This window comes from Camelus ferus, chromosome 9 (assembly GCF_009834535.1).
Source record: "Camelus ferus isolate YT-003-E chromosome 9, BCGSAC_Cfer_1.0, whole genome shotgun sequence".
NCBI lineage: Eukaryota > Metazoa > Chordata > Mammalia > Artiodactyla > Camelidae > Camelus > Camelus ferus.
Genome location: NC_045704.1, coordinates 76,316,129 through 76,337,191, shown reverse-complemented (window position 1 = coordinate 76,337,191; position 21,063 = coordinate 76,316,129). Strand labels below are relative to the sequence as shown.

At 47.5% G+C, this 21,063-nt stretch overlaps 1 long non-coding RNA gene across 2 annotated transcripts; it reads right to left on the bottom strand.

Moving 5' to 3' along the window:
- Positions 1 to 2,027: 2,027 nt before the first annotated feature.
- LOC116666119 lies at positions 2,028 to 20,228 on the bottom strand. Of its 2 annotated transcripts, XR_004322969.1 has the most exons (7): positions 20,080 to 20,228; positions 19,228 to 19,425; positions 12,718 to 12,838; positions 11,403 to 11,542; positions 6,696 to 6,830; positions 4,260 to 4,354; positions 2,028 to 2,360 (listed from the first exon to the last, which is right to left on the bottom strand). It is a non-coding gene; the product is annotated as an uncharacterized LOC116666119 (long non-coding RNA). The 2 variants fall into 2 exon arrangements; XR_004322970.1 differs by lacking the exon at positions 12,718 to 12,838.
- Between the last annotated feature and the right edge of the window lie 835 nt (positions 20,229 to 21,063).

The following is a 21,063-nucleotide window of genomic DNA, read 5'->3' as shown; positions in this document are numbered from 1 at the left end:
GTCTTAGGTTGGAAAAAGGACCCCTCTTCTATTGGACAGGATGAGAGAAAGAAAGGATGAGTGCCTGCAGATCTGTGGCAACCATCTGACAGTGTTCCCTGACGGCCTCTGCTTTCCTTGTGAAGTGGCAAGTGGAAGCGGGAGTGTGGGCAGGGTTAAGAGTCATAAGGCTGGGGCAGGGAGAAGTTTTGCAGTGATTACTGCGGAGGAAAGAAGAGTAAGAAGGCTATGGAAACAGAGCAATGTCAGTGGGCAGTGTTGAGGACAAGGCTGAATCTGGTGACCCTGCGTTTAGAGCGGTGCTGACATGCTTGGTTGGAAAATCTCCTCCATCAGTGATTGATGGGCCAGATGCAGGTGTGGAGAAGACAGATAGGTGGGATTTTCCAGATGTTGTGATGACTGGATAAGCAAGTCGCAGGTATTGGGAAGAGAGTAGCTGAAAATGTGGCCCACTGAATCTGAGCTGGATTGGGAGGAGGCAATAACAGAAGAAGGTGGACGGACCGGGGGCTGGTAGAACGCCCCAGGGACTGAAGCCATGGCTGTCCCACCCACGGGGCAAAGGTTTGTCTGCTGATCTTATCAGAAGAGTCTGTTCTTTGTCTCATTCCTGATATCCCTGAAGGTTGGGGGACAGGGTAACTTTCCTCAGACTTGTTGCAATCGTTTGCTGTCTTCCTTCCATCATTTTTCCCTTGATGGGCACAAACTGGAAGTAAGAACTGAGGGAAACAGAAAAGTCTAGGATAACTTCTGGGTTTGTATGTTATGAGTTAGAGGCAGGTGTCTGGGTGACAGGGAACATAGGAGTGGAACAGGGCTGTGGGTGGGGGTAATGAATTCCATCTTTTAACATATTGAGCTCATGAGACACTGAGAAGGAGACAATCAGTAAACAGTTGGATCTATGGCTCTGAAGGATAACCTACTAGCTGGGGAGACAGCTGTGTATTGAAGATAGATATTTACAAATTATCCATCTGTAGGCGGTGATTGTAACCAAGAAAAAGAATGTGTAGAGTGAGCAGAGAGATGGGGCCAGGACATGCTGTCAGGAATACCTGCCTTTATGGGGCAGGTCGAAAAATGTCCAGCCACGAAGACTGAAAAGAAGGTGAGAGGAGACTGGGAAGGGTGTTGCAGGGACCAAGGGAGGAGAGTTTTGAGAACAAGGGAAGAGTCAACAGGGCCAGTGCTGCAGTGGATCAGGTAACGTGAGACTGAAGGGAGGCCACTAAGCACCTCCATGAGGGTCCCAGAGCCACGGGGACTCAGCCTCTGAGGGTATACTGCATGGAAACAGTGGGAAATGTTGTCTGAATTCCGCCCCGAGGCTTGAGGCTCCCTTCAGTTTTCATAAGTCACGTGAGGAGGTTGGACTAGATAACTAAGTTCCTCCTGGTTCTAAAATTGTGATTCCCAGAGATTTCACAGGAATAAAAACCAATGACAACAAAAAACTGACCTCCCCTGGGGAATGTTTTAAGGCTGGCTCACTAAGGCAGCCATCTAAGCAGCCTAAAGTAAAGCAATCTTGATCTCACCAAGAGCCTTTGCTGTAAATCAAGGGAGAATGAACACACCGGCCGGATGGAGGAGTGGGCTGGACCCCCACCCCCGTGTGCCGCCCTCTGCCCACTGCGAACCTGGAAGCACTAGATGCCCAGGGGGCTTTTAAACCCTTGCCCACCGTCAGAAGGAGCTGCCATGCAGAGCACTGAGCTGCTGTGTAAGGCTGGGTGACTGCTTGTCCACAGATTTGTTGGAAAAATTCAGGCCATTGGTGGCAGCTGGACTAGATGACCTTGTGGTTATTTTCAATGCAGTGATTCTTGTATCCTCTGAGGGAGGCCGCATTCCTGTTACTAATTTTGTCATGTTTCCCATGGGGATTCTGTTGCAAAAGACTTCTGCCCTGATTTCCACTTAGGGGGTCACTCGGCTGGCTTCCCTTCTCTGCCTACAGTTCCTTCTCTTTAATACGAGGAGAGGCAAGGCCCCTGACCTTGATGCGCCCCCTCACAGCTCCTCCTTGGACCCTCTCCTTCCCGAGGGAGAAGCTTCACCATGTGGGGCTTTGACTATGCAGGGCTTGAAGTCAGGGACTCGGTGGAGGTCTGAGAGTTGGGGGCAGAGGGAGGATCCAGGTCTGGCTTGACAGAAGTTGGGGGCTGTGCCACCCACAGAGGAGGCCTGTACTTGCCCAGCTTTAAGACCGAAGAAAGAGCCCAGAGTCAGCAGCCGAGACATCACTGGTTTAATGGATGGGGGAGCTTACATGTCTGAAGCGAGGTCCTGGGGCGACTCCCCACCGTGTGCGGCAGACAGCGGGCAAGACAGGGCAGCAGTCTTCGCTCCTGGGGACAGAGGGAGGTTAGCAGTTATGGGGGAATTGACACCAAGTTGGCCATTTGTTACCATGGAAACCACCAGAGAGGCACGCCCCTCACCGCCCCTTCAGTAACAACAATCAGTAGGTGGGGCCTGGGGCAAGTATGTAGGAAGGTCAGTCACAGGAGTCGGGTACAGGTGAAGCAGGCATTGGGGATGTGCAGAGACCTTGGGTGACCTGACCACACAGTCTCCCACCACACTCTGCCTTCACCCACTTCAGCACCCACGAGAGGTAACGTGGTAAGAGCTGAGGTCGGGGGTGCTGTGCGCAGAGTGAAGGATGCTCCACACTCCATCCTCAGCGCCCCCTATCCTCAACAGCCTCCACTCTTTCCACCCAGTCTACTTCCTGCACATGGGGTCTAGCTCTTGGCCTCCACCATGATGACAGAGCAGATTCCAGGAACAGAGGTGACATACAAGACGAGCCTCCCTTTGGGGCCCTTAAAGCGCTGGATAGTCACTCAGTTGTGTCAGAGCAGGCAGATAGCCAGATATGAGGAGAGAAAGGGAGGCACGGGCCAAATGGCAGGAGACCATACATCTTGTAAACAACAGGAGTCCTTGGGCCTGGCGCTTGGGACCGACCGTTTGGTAAGTAGACAGCAGTGGGCAGTGTCAGGATGGAAGCGGAGCTGGGGCAGAAGCAGCTCCAGGCTTTGGAGCTGGTGGCCCCTCGTAGTGGGACTGCTCGGGTGTGTGGCTGCCTTGACTGACTGCGTCAGCACAGGACCTTGTTCTAAATGGCATGTGTGCACTTGCGTGTGCACGTGTGCTTTCCTTATTACACGCATGCTGCATTGGCTTACATGAAGCTTTTATAAATGTCTCTGCTCCAGTGCCACCTTCCCATAGACGCCTTCCCGGACTCGCCTGCCTGAGATAGCTTCCCTGTTGCTCCCCACGCCCTCACATCGCTTTACTGTTTGTTACTGAGCTGGCACCACTCCCCGTGACATTATATCTGTTTCTTTACTTATTTATGGTCTGGCTCTGCCACCGGCACAGCAGGACCCTGAGACCAGGGACTCTGCCTGCTTTGTTCGCTTTGCACCCTCAGTGCCTGAAATGGTGCCTGGGACACTCAGAGCAGATGCTCGAGAAACACCTGATGATTAAGCAAAATAACTCATGAATGAACCACATAAACGGTTTCTAAATTACAGCTGTGAAAACTGCCCCCAAGGAGAAGCTGCGGAGTGCTGTGAGAGCACGTCACCAAGGCTGCGTGCGGGTCTCAGCTATAAACAGGGGGTCCGGTCCGGAAGGGCCTCTTCTGTCGGGCCAGATGGCTTGACAAGCAGGTCGGTGGCTGTGGGACTTCGCCTCTGTGGCAGAGATGCTGGACCTACTTAGGGTCCCTGCCACACTTGGTCTCTTGAGCTGCACTGTCTAAAGCGTTAGCTACCAGCAGGCCATGTGTGCCTGCTTAACTTTAAAATTAAATAAAATTTAGAATTCACTTTCCCAGTCCCATGTGTCACTTGTGACTAGCCACATTTCAAGTGCTCAGCAGCCACGTGTGCCTAGCGGCCACCACCCTGGGCAGCACGCGGGACGAGGACTATTCCCATCACTGTAGGCACTTCTGTGGGGCAGTGCTGGACTAGTGTTTCCAGCCAGCAAGCCAGTAGGTATGGCAGGAGCTAACTGCCACACCTGGCGTCTGTATCCATTCCTATTAGCAGTTCCAAAGATAGGAAGGCAGAGAGAAACAAGAGACCTGGTTACCAGTGACCCCCAGGGGATCACATTACATGTTTTGTAAACTTGCTCTTCCCTCTGAATCACAAACCAGTCAACCTGTCCCTTATTGTGTCTCCACTCCACCCCCTCCCCTTACTCTAAGAAGCAGCTCTTACCTTAGGCACAGAAACAGAATCCAACACATGAATGCTCTTATTCGCACTGTCACATTTCCTACTGGAAGGAGAAGGATGAGAAGCTCTGACAGTGTCTGCAGGGGAGGAACAAAGGGAGAACTCACTCAGACTTCAGACGGAGGCAGCGTCTGTAACCAGCGACACCACTGCCGAGGAGCCAGGGGGGCAGGTGCGCTGCTCCCGTCTCAGGTTAAAGCACAAGATCATCGTCAGGAGAAAATTACAGGAAGAGCAGGGCCCTTAAGCCCCCAGAGCAAGGTGGCTGAGACGGCTCAGAAGCCCGCACTTTCCAAGCAGGCCGTTTCATCATTCGTCCTATCTCTGTTTATCCCTCCTCTGTGCTCCTTTTGTACTTCAATTCTTTTGACAGGCCCAGCCAGGCTTAGCTGCGCTAAGGACAGCCAGAGACAGAAGATTTTGTCCCCACTTGTGCTGGAGCATTTGAGGGGGTGCAGCCATTTGCGGTGGCAGGCGGGTGGCAGAGGAGTTTTCTGTGAGCCAGTCCCAGGCAGGGAGCAAACCCTGGTAGACAATATTGGATCCACTTGGTGAGTTATTTCTTCCCGCCTGGACCTTCACCTTCTAGGGCAAAAACCTTGGCTGATTTAATAAGGGAAGTGATAAGAGCAACAAGATGTGAGGCTGAAGTCTGGGAGGACACAACCCCCGTGCTGCAGCCAACCCCACCCCCGGCAGTGCATGGAAATCACATGGGTGCGTGTCTTGCGGGACCTGGGTGTACGGCCAGAAATGAAGACAATTCAAAGCTGAAATTATTAATACACACATGAATTATTTGTCATCTCCCACTTGTTAGAGAAACACAAACACTCCTTGTGAGATTCTATGTAAATGTTATTCCTTGAGTAAGTGCAGGATAGATTTCTCCTAGCAGCTCAACACCCAGGCTTATTGGTGACTACATGTGAATATGCTCATTTCCAAGGATCAATTACAAGCGATGAATTCTCTGTGCGTAACAGCCTTTGTCAGAGCCGATGTCTCACACACCTCTTAACTAGACAGCCCTCCCGGTGTCACTCCAATGACCAAGGAGCAAATAGGAAAAATGAACCATCAATCAATTTAATGCTAGCCTTTTCTTTCACACGAAAACCTCCACTCAGCTGATGATGACCGACATAAAAACTAAATCCATCTGCTTTATCACTCCTCTCCCAAAGGACGAGTCTGAGAAGCAGGGAAGAGAAGGAAATATGTAGGGTTAGCCTCACCTTTAGTCACTGATCTGCTCTTGTGCTAATTACATATCCACCTGGGCAGGGGGTGGGGAATCAACTGTTAAAACATTCTTCTTGAAGTTTAGTGCACATTGAGCATAAAATGTGGAGGTGTGAATCATAGGAAGATCTCTGGGAGTAGGATTCTGGGAATATCCTGTTTAATGTGATGGAAAATATCTTAAAATGGGGTCTGAAAATATGGTTATGCCATTCCCCCATTTATTCAGTCATTGAGAAAATACATATTGAGTTCCTATTATGTTTCAAATGCATGCTGGACATTGAGGACACAGTGGTGACCAAGACAAAAAACATTCTTGCCTTCATGGAGCTAATAATCTGGGGGTGAAGACAGATGTTTAATAAGTAAACGAGTGAGGTAAGTGTTACTGGAGGAGAGGCATGGAGTGTTATGAGAGCATGTCACTCCACTGTGACAGTCCGTGGTGGGGCAGTGACTGATGCCAGGGCCCTTTCTGAGGAAGGGACACTTAATATGCGATTCAAAGTGTGAGCGGGATTTAGAGAATGGAGGTGTGGGTTGCGGGGTAAAGAGAGACAGGCACCTATGTAAGCCCCAGGGCAAGACAGAGTGAGGGACGTTTGAGGAACAGAAGTAAGACAAGAATGGCTGATGCAGAGAAAACAGGGCCAAGTGTGACTCATAATGAAACTGGAGAGACTGGAAAGGGTCCGATCCTACACAGCCCTGTAATCAGGATGAGGAGTTTAAAATTGTGCAAAGGGAAATGGGGAAACAAAAAACTCTAAGCACAGGCATGAAATGCTTCAGAAACATCTGCCTGTGTGCAACAAGAGTGATTCCAAGGGTGTAAGACCAGAGGCGTGGGGTCCAGTTGGATGGCTAGTGCAGTGGTTCAGGTAGGAGACAATGGGGGTTTGGACTAGACTAGGAGAACATGGATATTTGGGAAAATGGTGAGGCTCAAGAGATTCCCAGGAAACAGAACCCATAGCACTTAATGACTGATTAGATGGAGGGAGAAGTGAGGGTAAAGAAGGAATCAAGGATGACTCTCAGGTTTCTAGGCTTAAGCAGTGGGGTGATGCTCCTCACGGAGCCAGGGTACCCCAGAGGACGGGCAGGAGAGAGGGAGTGGGGAAGAATATGCCAAGTGCAGTGTGGGAATGTTGAATTTAAAATACTTACAGAACATCCAAGTGGAGATGCCCAGCGGACACACTGATATACGGTTCTGGTGCTCAACAGGAATGAGGCTGTGTAACTATTCCACGTGTATCTCCTTTTCCTGACTCATTTAGACAAAGGAACATAGATAATCCCCTGGAAAATCAGTTATAAAAATGAAGGTTAGAAGGTATCCCTTGCCTCTAAATTCAACTTCTGAAGTCATCCCAAATACATTACCCAGAGGAAGAGAAAAGTCGTGTGCATTAAACTCTGGTTTATAATAGCAAAAAACTGGAAAAGAGTTCAGACAACAGAAGGGGCTAGTTAAATAAATTATAGTATACCAACAAAATAGAATATCGAACAGCTACTAAAAACAGTAATTATGGATATTTTACAGCAGCTTAGAAAATGCTTTGTCATTTAAAGCAAAACAAGATTTAAAAGTCTATTTATGCTATGATTATAATTTTGTAAAACGGGATCATACATGAACTTGAATAAAGAGAGCTGACTTGCTAAATGGTGGAATTATGGTGGTTTTTTTGTTGTTAAAATGTTGTTTGTGAACTAAGCATGTAAACAAGTTAGATAAACATGGTTTTGTTCTTTCATTTTTGTTTCTGAAGCAAATGAGTTTCCATCTTAGATAATCGTGGGTGCCGTCTTGCTGAGTTGGGGGACTTGCAGTTGTGTATGGCTCAGTGGACGCTGTCAGCAAAGATCTCATCTCCCAGGTCTGCCCACAATTACTCAGGAGTTTCATTTCTGAGCACGTCCTAGTGTCTCTACTAAAAAAGTCAGAGGTCCTTGGAGCACACGTGAGTCTCCACCAGGTTCCCACGGCCTCAGTTCTTTAAGCTCAGATCCTTTTCCTTCCCACTGGCTCCCCAATCTCTGGAGACTGGGGAACTGAACACATGATTGAGCTCTTCTCATTCTTTTCCTCTATTCCTGACTTGCCTCAGGAACCTAGTAAGAATTCACGGCCAAGTGTTTGAGACAGTCTCTCCTCTGTTTTGTTCAATGTTTTCATCATCTCCATTTCATCCAAGTCTTCTTGGTGAACATTTGCAAATGATCATAACGATGAAGGGCCAGTGGTTTCCAAAGATGAGGTGCCCTGTGGATCCTGGGTGCCCCTGTTGCCATTCTCAGCCCTTCAGTTATGCCCCTGGCAACCCACAGGGGGACAGGAGGGGTTCTGCTCACAGGGGGATCCTCGGTGCTGACAGTGCCAGCACCAGCTGAGCCAACATGCAAACCTCCTGGGTCAGGTGCCATCCTGAAACAGGTTGTGAGCAAGCTTGCCGTACCGGTAGGACCCTTTGTTTTTCAAAAAAGGAGAAGCTGTGCCTGGGAACTAGGATAGAAAAGGAACTCCAGTGGCAAAGTACAGTGAGGACAGATTTCACGCTTTTGAAATAAGCCGGGCTACGTGGCAAAGAAATCAATGCCAATGAAATAATGGAACATAAACCCTCAGAGGTAAAAGAGCTTTTTTTCATTCTGGGAGGAAAACACAAAACCAAGCAAAAATGGATTTAAAATGTCCTTGTCTTATGTTTATGACAAATGGAGAATTAAGCAGACTGGCTGGTTAGGCTGGCTTGGAAGCTGAAAATGGCTGAATATTCAGATGCACCCTTTCTTCCCTAGGGCAGTCACAGGAAGGGGCAGTGAATGCCACAGCGTGGGGGTCGGGGTGTGGGACGGCCAGTGACAGGAGGGGCTCAACAATGGAGCCCGGCATGGCACGGTGTGTGCTTCGAGCAGAATACCTGTTCCAACTCCTCTCTTCCCCAGGCAGGGGGAGATTTCATGTCTCTCTGGGATGTGATGTTCCTTTGGAGATGGTCAAAGTGATACTTGAAGTTGGGAGAGCCCTTGTGTCTGTAAGGCATGACTGCACTGCCCTCACATAATAGCTGCCGAGGTACACGAGTTACAGTTGGCAAAGGGATGGCTCAGTGTTTTTACAAATGCCCCTAGCCTTGTTATGGTTTTAACTTTCTATCTGGAAATCATTTGAGACTTACAGAAGAGATGCAAAGATAGTACAGAGAGTTCCCATATACCTTTCCCCTAAAGTTAACACCTGACACAGCCATTTTTCAAAACACAGAAATTCACATCGGTGCAGATTTCATGCACATTTCACCAGTTTCCACTAACGTCCCCTTTCTCTTCCAGGATCCAGTTTCAGAGGCACTGCATTCAGGTGTCTGCTCTTTTCCAGTCTGTGATATATCTCAGTCTCTCCTTGTTTCTTTACAACCTTGATACTTTTGAAGAGTGCTGGTCAGATGTTTTGTGGAATGTCCCTCAATTTGTGTTTGATGTTTTATCATAATTAAACCGGGGTTATGGACTTCAGGAAGAAGCCACTGAGGTGACGTGAGCTTCATGTCACATGGCATCACCATGACATCACTAGGGATGATCACCTTGACCTGGTTAAGGTGCTACCTTCCAGGTCTCTCCATCGTACAGTTAGTGTTCCTCCCCCCGCCTATTTCACTCCTTTGAAGAGAGATGTTATCTCCAGCCCACACCTGGGGGAGGGAAGGGGTATTAGAGAATTTGTGGACATATGCTAAAACCACCACAGAAATTAATAAATATTTGGAGGGAGTTACTTTGAAACCAAGTAGTTTTATTATTTTAAGTTAAATTTACTTTTTTTTTCTGATCACAAAAGTGGTAAAGCAGAAAACCTTAAATCTCACCTATCTCACAAAAACCCAAATCTAAACCAATCACTCTGTGTTTACTATTTTTAACTGATTTCTTAAATTTAGGACATTGTGAACATACTTAAATGCAAAGTTATATTTGGGAAGGCTATAGGGTATGATATGACTTTTGACTCCTTCATTGTCTGGCACCTACCAAGAATGGGTGCTTAAGGCCAATACCATTATCTGAGGTTTAAAAATATACGGGCTTCTAATTAAGAGCCTTCTAACAGGGCAAACAAAACCGAGATTGAGGCTGTATGTGCTGAGACGGGTCGGGGGCAATGAGCAATCTGAGCACAGCAGCCTCGCTCTCACCTGCCGACCTCTGAGGCAGAGACCAAAGCCGTAAGTCTTCCACCATGAAAACCGAATCATTTAGACATTCCAGAATGCCAGCTTAAATCTCACTTCAAAGTGTTTAATTTCCACGGACTGAAAAAAAAATCCAAATGCTTTCCTGATCATTTTAGGAGTGAGACTACCCCTGGTGCGTGGGGGAAGCCCAGCTGGGAACAATTAGGACTCAGTTCATCAACACCATGTCTTTGAAAAAAATCATAATTCAAATCTATTTTTCTAATATCAAGAGTGTCCCAGCAATATTATAGTAAAAGATGTAGGAAAAAATTAGATGGCATAGAAGTTATAAGCACTTTATCAAATTGACACTGAATGTCCATCAGTTCCAAGAGACGCCTAGAGTTCAGCTGCCATCACCATGGGGAGTACAAATAATATAAACCTGTGAGCAGCACGGGTGTCCTTCCACTGTCTCCCTTTGCTTTTCTCAGGTAAACTGACCAGTTCGTCATCTGTACTGAGGGTCAGGGAAAATACGCAGACAGTATTGCGACCTCGAGGAGACCTGTTTTCTTTCACTGTTGCTCCATATTGACTGACAGGGATTTGGCTCCACTCTCTTTCCCTCCCTCCCTCTCTCTTTCCTCCTAAGAAAACAATACTTTTGTTATTGAAGTGGCTGGTGGGCAACTAAGTAAAATAACTCTCTGTGTCTGGAATTGACATTGTGTTGACTTTGATGTTGGTGCTAAGCAAGGCAGGGACGAAGTCAGACTCCTGCTACGTTGAAACAAACAAACAAACAAACAAACAAAAAGCACAGGCCATTTCTCTTGTCCACAAGCCTTGGCGAGGAGGCGCTTCTGGGTAATCGCCACCAGGAACGACGGAAGTGGCGTCTGAGCGGTGGCTGCAGTACCACCCCAGAGGGCTTGTAACGGACAGTTCTGAGTTTGCAGGCCTGGCCTGGGACCCCAGAAACTGCACCTCTAACACGTCTCTGCACTGTGCTGGTGCCGGGGGCCCGGGGTCACAGTCTGATCATGGCCTTTACAGACCGAGCTATTTGGATCAATTATTTTCGACACTGGTTGCCTTGCTGACTACGTGGATGTGAGGAACTAATAATGCAACACCAGGACGAAGTCAGATCCAGCCTGCCTTGCTACAATTTCATTCTAATTAACATCTGCTCTCTCTTGGGCTCTCTGAAAAAAATCTTTTGATGTTCATATTTGTAACCTGCCCCCCCCCAAAACGAGCATGATGCAAAGTTCATGCAGTTGCCAAACTGTTCATGTGTGAAGACAAAAGATTTTCCTTCTTTCTCCGATTTGAGCAATGTTTTATTTTGTCTTTAATGTGGCTCGAGCAGGTGTTTCTTTCTCTGTGACATCTGGCAGGCTGCACTGGCTCAGATTTTCCGATCTTTTCTCACCCTTTCCTTTCAGAATATGAGGTCCTAGGGCTTGGGGCTTGCTTTGTGTTCTGGGGAATCTCTGACAATTTAAACTGTAGCTCTTCTAGTCTCAGATGAAAACCTGTGGCTTTCTGGAAGTCATAAAGTCCATGAAAGAATTTTGGATACACTCTCAGGCCTTGGCGTTCTTAGTTCCAAGCTCCAAGACTTATCAACTCTCAGACTTGAGAATTCCAAATACAGCCTGCCCCTCCTGATTCTTACCTCAGTGAGGCACGCTGGAGACGAGCTTCAGGAAAACAAGCCAGAAGAACAACAGAAACACCTGAAGAAGCAGCACAAAGGGCTCAGCAGGGACTGGAAGTGAGGACCAAAGAGGCTTTCTGGAACGCGTCGCCTGGCGCCTAGAAAAGAGGGGGAAACAACAGCGTGAGACGCTGAGTGGTCCCTTGCTTGCTGGGCGATCGCTTTTTGGGAGGGAGATGCAAACAGAAACTTGAAATGGACAAGGCTGTTATTATGCTGACATTTTAGTGCATAAGCAAAAACGGTGCTCATTTTGGCCACAGAAGCAGCTGGGATGGAGCCAAGGGCAGGGTTCGTTGTGGGCCTGGGCCAGGTAGTGTCCAGTGTAAATGATCAGACGTGTAAAACTGAGTCTGGCAGTTGGATAGACAAGTAAGAACAAGACTGTGGTTAGGGACTCCTGACTGAAGCAGACAGGTGAGGGTGGGGAGAGGATAACTTTATTGAGCTCTCTCCATGGATTTGCTTGGGTTAAGAGTGTGTGTGTGTGTGTGTGATCATGGGTGGAGGAAGGCGAGGAGGGGTGGGATAGGGTGGGAAGCCATATCAGAGAATGAAACAAGCAAAGGTGCAGATTGCCAGATAAAACACAGGGCACCCAGTTAAATGTGAATTTCAGGTAAACAGTGAATATTTGGGACATACACGAAATAAGTATTTGTCGTTTATCTGCAGTTTAAATAGATACCCTGTATTTTTATTTGCTAAGTTTGCCCACCCTCAATTCAAGAGGTCGAGGTCAGATGAAGCAGGTGGGCAGCAGCCTGGTGGAGGTGGGCTCTGCTCAGCGGTGGACTTGCTGTGACAGTGGCAGAGCTCCCTGGGTCCATGGGGAAATCAGGGGACCTGCTTCACCAGGTCCAGGGGGAAAGCTGTAGACAGCACTTCTGTGTCCAACTGGACTTTGGCCTGATTGTGGACAGAACAGTAATTTTAAAACCTTTCACACTTTTTCTAGGGCTTTTTTTCCCCTTAAAGCAAGAGCAGGGTAGGAAGTCCTAGGGGGCCGGGGGTGTGACCGCAGGCAGAGACTCTAAGCGTGAGATCCCCCTAGCTAGCTAGTAAGTGCGACCCAACAGGGGCAGAGGGGGAGAAGAAATGAACGAGCCTCTCTCTGCTCGGGCCCAGGCACTCTCTGTTTGCGCCTGTATTTTCACAGCAGCCACTGTGAAACGGTTGTTATTATTAACTCTTCTTTACAACATGTCACATAGCCAATAAATGACAGAACCTGAAACTGACCCCAGTTCTACAACCGCAGCAGTCTCTGAACCTTCCTGAAGCATCTCACTGGGTCCCCTCTCTCGCCATGGCGGATAATGGATGTCAGGCATTTCATCTTCCTCTCCTGGGTAGACTGCCGAAGTGGCAAAGTTTCACCCTGAGATAGACACCTGGAAGGTGAAGGAAATAGTTGCTGAGGTCAAATTGAAAGCAGAAGGCTGGGCTGGACTTGTCCAGCAGGTAAGACCAGGCTCTTCTAATCACAGGACCATCAGAAGAGCCAGCATAGCGAGAGAAGGCATGGGTGACCGGGGTCTGGTCCTCAGGCTGCTGAAGACTCAGAAGGTTTAAGGGAGCAGCAGCAGAATCAGGAAGCCGAAGATAGGATGGTTCCCAAGTGGTGCCATCGATTGGCCAGGCACTTGGGATATAGTGATGATGCCAGAATGAACTGGTCCCTGCACTCAAGGTCTTAACAGTTTAGTGGGGAAGCAGATAGCAAACAAATAGCCATAACTAAAAGTTCATGCAGCTGACTGATGTGCTGTGGAAGAAGTACCAGCTATAATGAGGGCGTGAGTATTGTAATCACATGGCCCAGACTAAGAGGGAGCCAAGGCCCTTCCCAAAGCAACAGTACAGACCCTGCAGAGCAGGGGCTCAGAGTTTGTCCTGCAGGTTGGGGAGATCTACTCTAGGGTAAATGAACTGGTCTAGTGAACAGGAAGGGTAAAGGAGCAGATGAAAGCTAAATGTTGGATTCATTTTTTCCAGCCTATCCTTGGTGGTGAGGCATTGGACTGGGATCTTGGTCGGGTTGAAAGTACATTATTGAAAGTAAATTATTCACAACTCTGGACGGTCATATTACTAAAATTGTTCAGATACATTCTTTAGCTGGATCTCAAACATTTCGTCACAGACATTTTGTGGGCATGGGTAAAGATGGGGCACAAGAGAGGAACAGTAGACAATGAGCAGACATAGAGGTATAAGGTTTCAAACTAGAAAGGTGGCCAACTATATTTAAGGGAAAGTCATCCATTGCGTATAAAGCTTCTACCTTTCAAAACATCCTGGCCATTTAAGATGTAAATTCCATAGGAAATTGACATTCAACTTAGAAGAGTCTGATGTGACTCTATAGCTAGAAATTAAAGTAACAGCCTCAGGAGGAGCCATGGCTAAACCAAAGCCTGGGGAAATCCTCAGCTTTGTGACTAGGTCTCCCAGCAAATAGATTATGTGAGGAATTGATTTTTGGCAGATCGGTTAATCAGAGAGTTGGCTCTCAAAAACATGGTGATTCAGGGTACTGTCCTGTTTCCATCTGATGTGATCCATTTATTTCTCAGGACTCTTCTAGATTCAAGGACAGAAACCCAAAATGGCTTTGGCAAAAATAGTAATTTACTGGGTAGGATATGGGAATATCCTCTGTAATTGAAGAAGGATCAGAAAGCTGAACAGGAAGGGCAGAGGTCTCAGGGGCCGCTGGCTGGGAATGGGCTGGCCCACTGCTGGGGTGTCTGCAGTGAGACTCACATCCCACAGCTCCCACTCCTGGAGCAGGGACTGACTCTTGGCCCAGTTCTGATTTGAAAACTGCAGGAGAAATTCTTTTGCCTGGCCAGCATGAGAAAGGTGCCCAAGAAGAGGGGGAGGCAGATACTCCAAAAGAAGAGAGTGAAGTGGGCAGATGGAAGAGATGTCCCTTAAAGGCCTTGTGAGACACTGGGGAAGATGTTTTTGCCTTTTACAACCACAGTGAAGTTCTTGTGGATACGAAGGACAAACCGAGCCAACTCCCCAAGTCTCTTGCCTCCACCTGCCAGTTTAAAATGATAATCCCTGTCCTGGCTGTTGTAAATAGTGCTGCTATGAACATTGGGGTGCATGTATCTTTTCAAATTAGAGTTCTCTCTGGATATGTGCCCAGGAGTGAGATTGCTGGATCATATGATTAGAGTATTTCTAGTTTTTAGAGGAATCTCCATACTGTTTTCCACAGTGGCTGCATCAAACTACATTCCCAACAGTGTAGGAGGGCTCCCTTTTCTCCACAGCCTCTCCAGCATTTGTCATTTGCGGACTTTTCATGATGACCATTCTGACTGGTGTGAGGTGATACTTCATCGTAGTTTTGATTTGCATTTCTCTGATAATTAGCAACACTGAGCATTTTTTCATGTGCCTGTTGGCCACGTGCATATACTTTGACGGAAAAAAATGGAAAATAAAATGGCAATCCCTCTCCACCCTTTGTTTAGAAGGTGGCAGAGTTCCCCCTTCTCCCCCCAACATCCTCAGCACAGGCGACAGCAGATGGGTATTGCTAGTGGGAACAGAAAACCTGCTTGGCCAGATCGGGCCCCACTTTGAACTGTGGCAATGGTTCTTTACTGAATTCCACAGAGGCTTCTCCTGAAGGAGATGAAACGAGGGGAGGGGAGGGGACACAGCTGAGGGGCTCTGGGGCGCTCACCGGAGCTCAGTGGGAATCAAGGCTGCCTGGCCGCCCTGAGCCCGGCCACGGGAGTGGGCAGGTGTGCTGTCTGCATAACGCCCTTGATCTCCAAGAGAAACGGGGGAGAGCCAATCAGGCGGTAACCTCCTGCCAAGGGCTCCATTAGCCTGCTCTGGTGGCTGCTTCTGAAGTGGTGGCCGCTGGCTCTGCTTGCTCTCTTGTTCACGGAGGACATATGGGCCAGGCAGGGATCAACGAGGAAACATCTGGCACAGAAACAAATCAAACAGCCCCAGCGACTAATTTAGGAGTGTTGCCTCTCCATTGTTCTTGCTGCGGCCCCGTGTGAAGGTCGCTGGGCGTGGCAGGCTCAGAGAAGCCGCTGCCCCACATCCACCAGGGCCCAGGAATCAACCTGTTTTCCTTAAAACTGAATCAATAGCTCCTCCTTCAAGGGTACAGGCAGCAGCTACCTATCTCGGAATCCTGAATTCTCCAGCATGAGGTCAGCCCCTCCTCGCCAGCCCCTAGGCACCCCTGTTTCTTATTAGCCATTTATCATTTTGCCTCGGAAGGCTCTCCTTTTTCTTTTTTTCTTCCCAAAAAGCTCCACTGAATTCAAGTGTGGCATGCTCTATTTCTGCGACTAAGCTTTTTCTCCTTTTGGTCCAAATAAAGGAAATAGCAAATATCAAAGAGCATGAGAGAAAAGGCACAAGTGCCTGGACCATTAATAGACGAGATGGCCGCGGTTCTGATTTTCCTGGTTTATATAATAGCTTCAAATGCTGGTGGAGCCAGAGCTCAGCCCTGCCAGAAATGATCTTTAAATTAAATACCCATTTTCTTTAAATTACCTTTAATGGCACAATACAACCACATAATTTTCAGCTTAAAAAGATGGTTTGGTAGGATATCTGATCCTGCCTGGATACTCTTTTTTTTGGGGGGTGAGAAGCACACATCAGAAAGCTTATTTGTAAAGTTCTCCACTGGAAACAATATACCTTTCTCCGAGAATTTATTCTAAATTGTTCAAGGTGTGCTGTGGGATAAGCCAGGTCCTCTGTGTTTAACTGCATCCTAGCGCCCTGGTAACACCTGGCAGCACCACTGCTTTACCTCCTCACCTGGCACCACACGCTCATGGGGCTGTGGGTGCCCAGAGTCAGGGGCTCCAGGGGCTGACATCCTACTGCTAGTCAGTGAAGACTGTTCCTCCCTTGGAAACATTTAGAATTATCCCCTGGTCCTATTCCCAACAGAGAGAACATACTCCAGTCCCCATTCATTCAAGTCCCAAGGCAAGCAAATGCTGGGTTTCTCTGCTCTTCTATCCTGCTGTCCCCAGCCAGCTCCCAGCTCCCAGAAGTGATTTCAAAATTGCCTTAGTGCTTATCATCACTGGATTTTTCCAGTGCAGCACCAGCGCCCCTCCCTCCCCTCCCTCCCCTCCCTGATGTAGATGGGTGTCTGTTATAAGACAGGCTGTCCCCTAGGCAGGTGGGTGATCACTGGAGTGACAAGAGAAGTGGAACCTAGTCCCAGCTCAGTCACGAGCCTGCTGTGCGCTCAGAGACAAGTTACAACCTGTCTGTGACTCTGCCTCTGTACCTTCTTCTCAGACACACAAGTATAGGTCTTCTGATTTGGTTGTCACATGAGGTGGCAGTGGGTACCAGGTTCAGGGAAAGCTGTCCTTCATAAGCAAGGTGCTGACAATGAACGGTCATGGGTTTGGAGACCCTGTATTGTAGGTTTCAGAGCATCCCACTGTGTTTTAGCTACTCTAAGCTACTCAGGGACATATTCATTAATCAAGACTGCCAATGGATTCCTCCAGATTTCCTTGGAACCTGGCAAGAGGACAGTGCAAGGCACTGTCTGGCGCCTGTTTCTCTTGGTTGCGTGACTACCCGTTACGGCTGCCTAATGATGACAACGTGATCATTTGTCTAGTAATTACAAAGCACTTTCATTTTACTGCCTCCTTTAATGGTCCCAATAACTCTGGGGAATAAATATTAGTTCCTCTATTTTATAGATGAAAAACCTGAGGTTTAGAAAGGTTAATGACTTATTAAGTGATGCTCTAGCTACTGAGGGACAGAGTTGGAATACAAAGCCAGGAGTTCTGATTTCACTCTAAACTATTTCCGTCTTCCCAGTGGTTTTCAGGCTGGTTCCTCAAAGGTCTGGGTTTGGGGAAGTCTCACGGGGGGGCAGGGAAGCTAAGCCAGTGGGGCTCAGACCCCTGGATTCAATCAAAGCTCCTTTTTTTCCTCCTGTTTTATAGTTACAGGATTCCACACTAAATCTGGTTTTAAACAAAATGTTTCTAGTGCTAAAAGAACAGTTTGTAAGCCACAACACTGTATCACACCCATTGATAATGAAACCTTTTATCAGTCCCCTCTTTTGTACTCAGAAGATTCTTCACTCTTTGTTCTAACAATCCCAGCTTGAAATCCTCTTTCCCAGAGGAGCTGACTGCAGATCCTCTTTCTTTCCTCAGCCCAAGTGAGCCACGTTCTGGCTTTTGTTTTTGTTTTTGATGAGTGTCACTATTTTTATTATAATTCTTTGTTTTTTTTTTTTTTTAAATTGAAGTATAGTCAGTTACCTTGTGTTAATTTCTGGTGTACAGCATAATGTCCCAGTCATGCATATATATTCATCTTCATATTCTTTTTCATTAAAAGTTATTATAAGATATTGAATATAGTTCCCTGTGCTATACAGAATAAATTTGGTTTTTTATCTATTTTTTATATATAGTGGTTAACATTGGTAAATCTCAAACTCCAAAATTCATCCCTTCCTGTTTTGGTGGACCTTTCACAGGAGGAAGGTTCTGTGGCCAAGGCAGTGGACACCAAGCCAAATGTGGTCGAGCCCAGTTAGAGGCCCCATTCCTTTCCTTGGAAGAACAGAACCACATGTTCCAACTTGCCACATACATACAAAAGGAAAAGGCTAGTTTCCATTTTAATTACATGGAATAATTACATGTCACACATCTTCTAAGCAGTTTTGTAGTTGCTCTACTTGTAATGCCAACATTAGCATTCAAAGATGCCTCTCGCACTGTGTGCAGATGTGGGGTTTATCGGCTGTCATGTTCCTTGTGGCCACAAGATGTCAGGCAAATATGGTTGTGGGATGTAAGTGCAAGAAGGTGCCCCGGCTCCTGAAAACGCCACTGAAGAGCTCATTGGCTGATTAAAATCCTTCCAATAAGCTTGTTAGAAGCGTCCCAGGAAAGTCTATGAAATGTGTCATATTGTTATCCTGTTGATGGAGGGGATGAACACCACTAGCTGGTAATCAGATTAAGATGAACAAATACTGATTGTACATGCTTGCACGATGAAATCCTGCATAATTAAAGGCCACCGAGTTTCCCAGCTCTTTCTCTAGCGTTTGCTACCACAAGCAATGTGTACTGTCTTTACAGAGCACCCTGACTATAGGAAAGAAATAGTCTCAGTTAGAGGAGCAATCTCCTTTGAGAGTTTCTGTTTGAAAATCTGATGAAATAAAGAAATGGGTTTTAATAAGTATCATGCCACTGAGACATTTTACAAACCAAAATATATTGAATTAATTAAAGCCATATGTCTAAACACGTGAGTACATCTAATCTAGATTTGTTTACTCAGGGACTTGGGTGACAGGTGTTGTTAAATAACAGGCAATCTGCACCCCTACCCCCCAACTATTCTTTCAGTCTTCTGACTGACTTCCTATGACAGCTCCCTTGGGATCTGATAGAGGGAAGCAACGCTGACAAGCAATGGCCCGATCCAGTCAACAAGTGGTGACTGTGTCCTTCGGAGGGCTGGGTGCTCGTGGGGATGCAGAAGACCTGGAGGGCAGGGTCTATACCTCAGCCTTCCCTCCTTCCGTCTCATTTAGTCCCTTCTCTAGTTTTCTGTCTTCTGCTTCTCTTCTTAACCCTTCAAACGTTCCTTACTGCTCAGCTGGAAGATGAGGAGCCATGATTCACTTACCTTTTAAAACATGTTGACTTCCTACCACATGCTACACTTTGGCCTAAAGATTCAAAGATGAACTGAAAATGGTCCTCACCTTGCTGATGGGAGAGTATGGTCATGGAGCAGATGAGCCAAAAATCAGGTCACAGCAGCCTGGTGATATAATCAAGCGAACGTGCCGTGGAGCGAGTGCACAGGCAAGGAAGGACTAATCCTGCTTGGTCCTGAGGCATCGTGCTACTCCACAAAAATGGTGGCCTGGAGCTGGCGGAGTGACCAGGGATAGAGCCGCCTGAAGAGTTAGAACACATGGAGGCAAGAGTGTCAGGGTAAAGGCTAAATGCTGTAACAAAGGAGCTACAAGGCAGTGACTTGGAATAACTCCATCTGTCTCTCACATGACGTCTGAAGGTGGGAAGTCAGTTGGATGAGGGGGCGGGTCTGCTCCACCAGGTCAGCCAGTGACTGAGAGCCTTCTAACTTGCAGCTCCACACTCGTCTGAGATTGGTAGAGCTACAGCTGGCTTGCTGCTAAGGGCGTGTTCCAATCGTAGGAAGGAAGGAGAGAAGAGGTCCAGGGCAAGCCAGCTCACTTCAGTCAAGTGAGGCAGAAGTTGCCCACTTCTCTTCCTCCTGCATTTCATTGGCTTGGAGAACAGACACATGGCCACATCTAGCTGTGAGGTGGCAGGCAGGAAAATATATTTTTAATAAGATGAAAAAGGGAAGGACGAGCTATCAGGAACAACCAGCAGCCTGCCATAGCAAAGGAGTTAAAGGGAATGCCATGTTGCAGAATTTGTACATGTGGAGGGTCGCTGGATCATGGCTGATGTGGCTGGTGTGGTGGGGCCAGGCTGGGGAGGAGTGTGAAAGCTGTATTACTGAGAAAAGTTGAGTGAGGCGGACACGCCGAGCTTCATGTTTGGGGACAGCACTCTCTTACCTGGTGGCTGAGAGGTCATTCGGGGTGGACTGCAGCCCAGGCCAGAGATGACGAGGACTTCACCCAGGGGTGGGGCAGGGGGGAAGGCTGAGGGGGAGAGCAGAATAGATGTAAGAACTGCTTAAGCGAGAATTGGAACTGAAATTAACTGGTAAGTTTCCACCAGCCACTTCAATAAAAAAGTGTTAACAAACCATATGACATTATTTCCACTACTAGCAAAGCCTCCTCCACAAAGAATAATAGTCCCGCCCTTCTCCCTTGGTTTTTGTTAAATATACACACTGGCAATCAAAGCAGCAGGGTGGGTCTTTCAAGCTTACCAACTTGGGTTCATGCTCGTTACTCATGTAACTCTCACAACCTTGTCGGTTCAGAGCCCTGAATGTGTTGTTACGTTGAGAGTGTATCTGCCACGCAGGGACTGAGGCACACAAACCAAGTTCGGAGAGACTGACACTGATTTAGCCATCTGTAGTGAGCAGAGCGGCAGGCAAGTGGAGAGACGCCGCCTGGACCAGCTCTCTAGGGGGCACTGTCCATGGGGAGTCAGATGAGAAGAGGACTGCTTTAGGGGTGCAGAACAGAGCCTGGGGATTATATATCTGATTATTAAATGGTGTTCAGCTCTGACAGCTCTGATGTATTCCTTTCCAAGGTGGGGATGTGGCTATTAGGGGCCCTGACATCTCGTGTTGCACTTATCAGGCATCTCACCCTAAACATTTCGAAACTTGGAAACTCTGGCATTTCCATCACTGTGTCCACATTAGGGGACATTTATAATTACACCCCACATATGGAGATTCTGATAAGAATCAGGGTCCCTGGGCCCCATCTTGGGAACTAATGGGAGTACATTTTATTCTGGAGATGAGCCAGAAGAGACCAAAATTTAAAGTATCAAAGACTGATCTTCCACAGCAGGGATCAGCAAGCTTTTTCTGTAAAAGGCCAGACGGTAAATATTTGAGGTATTGTGGG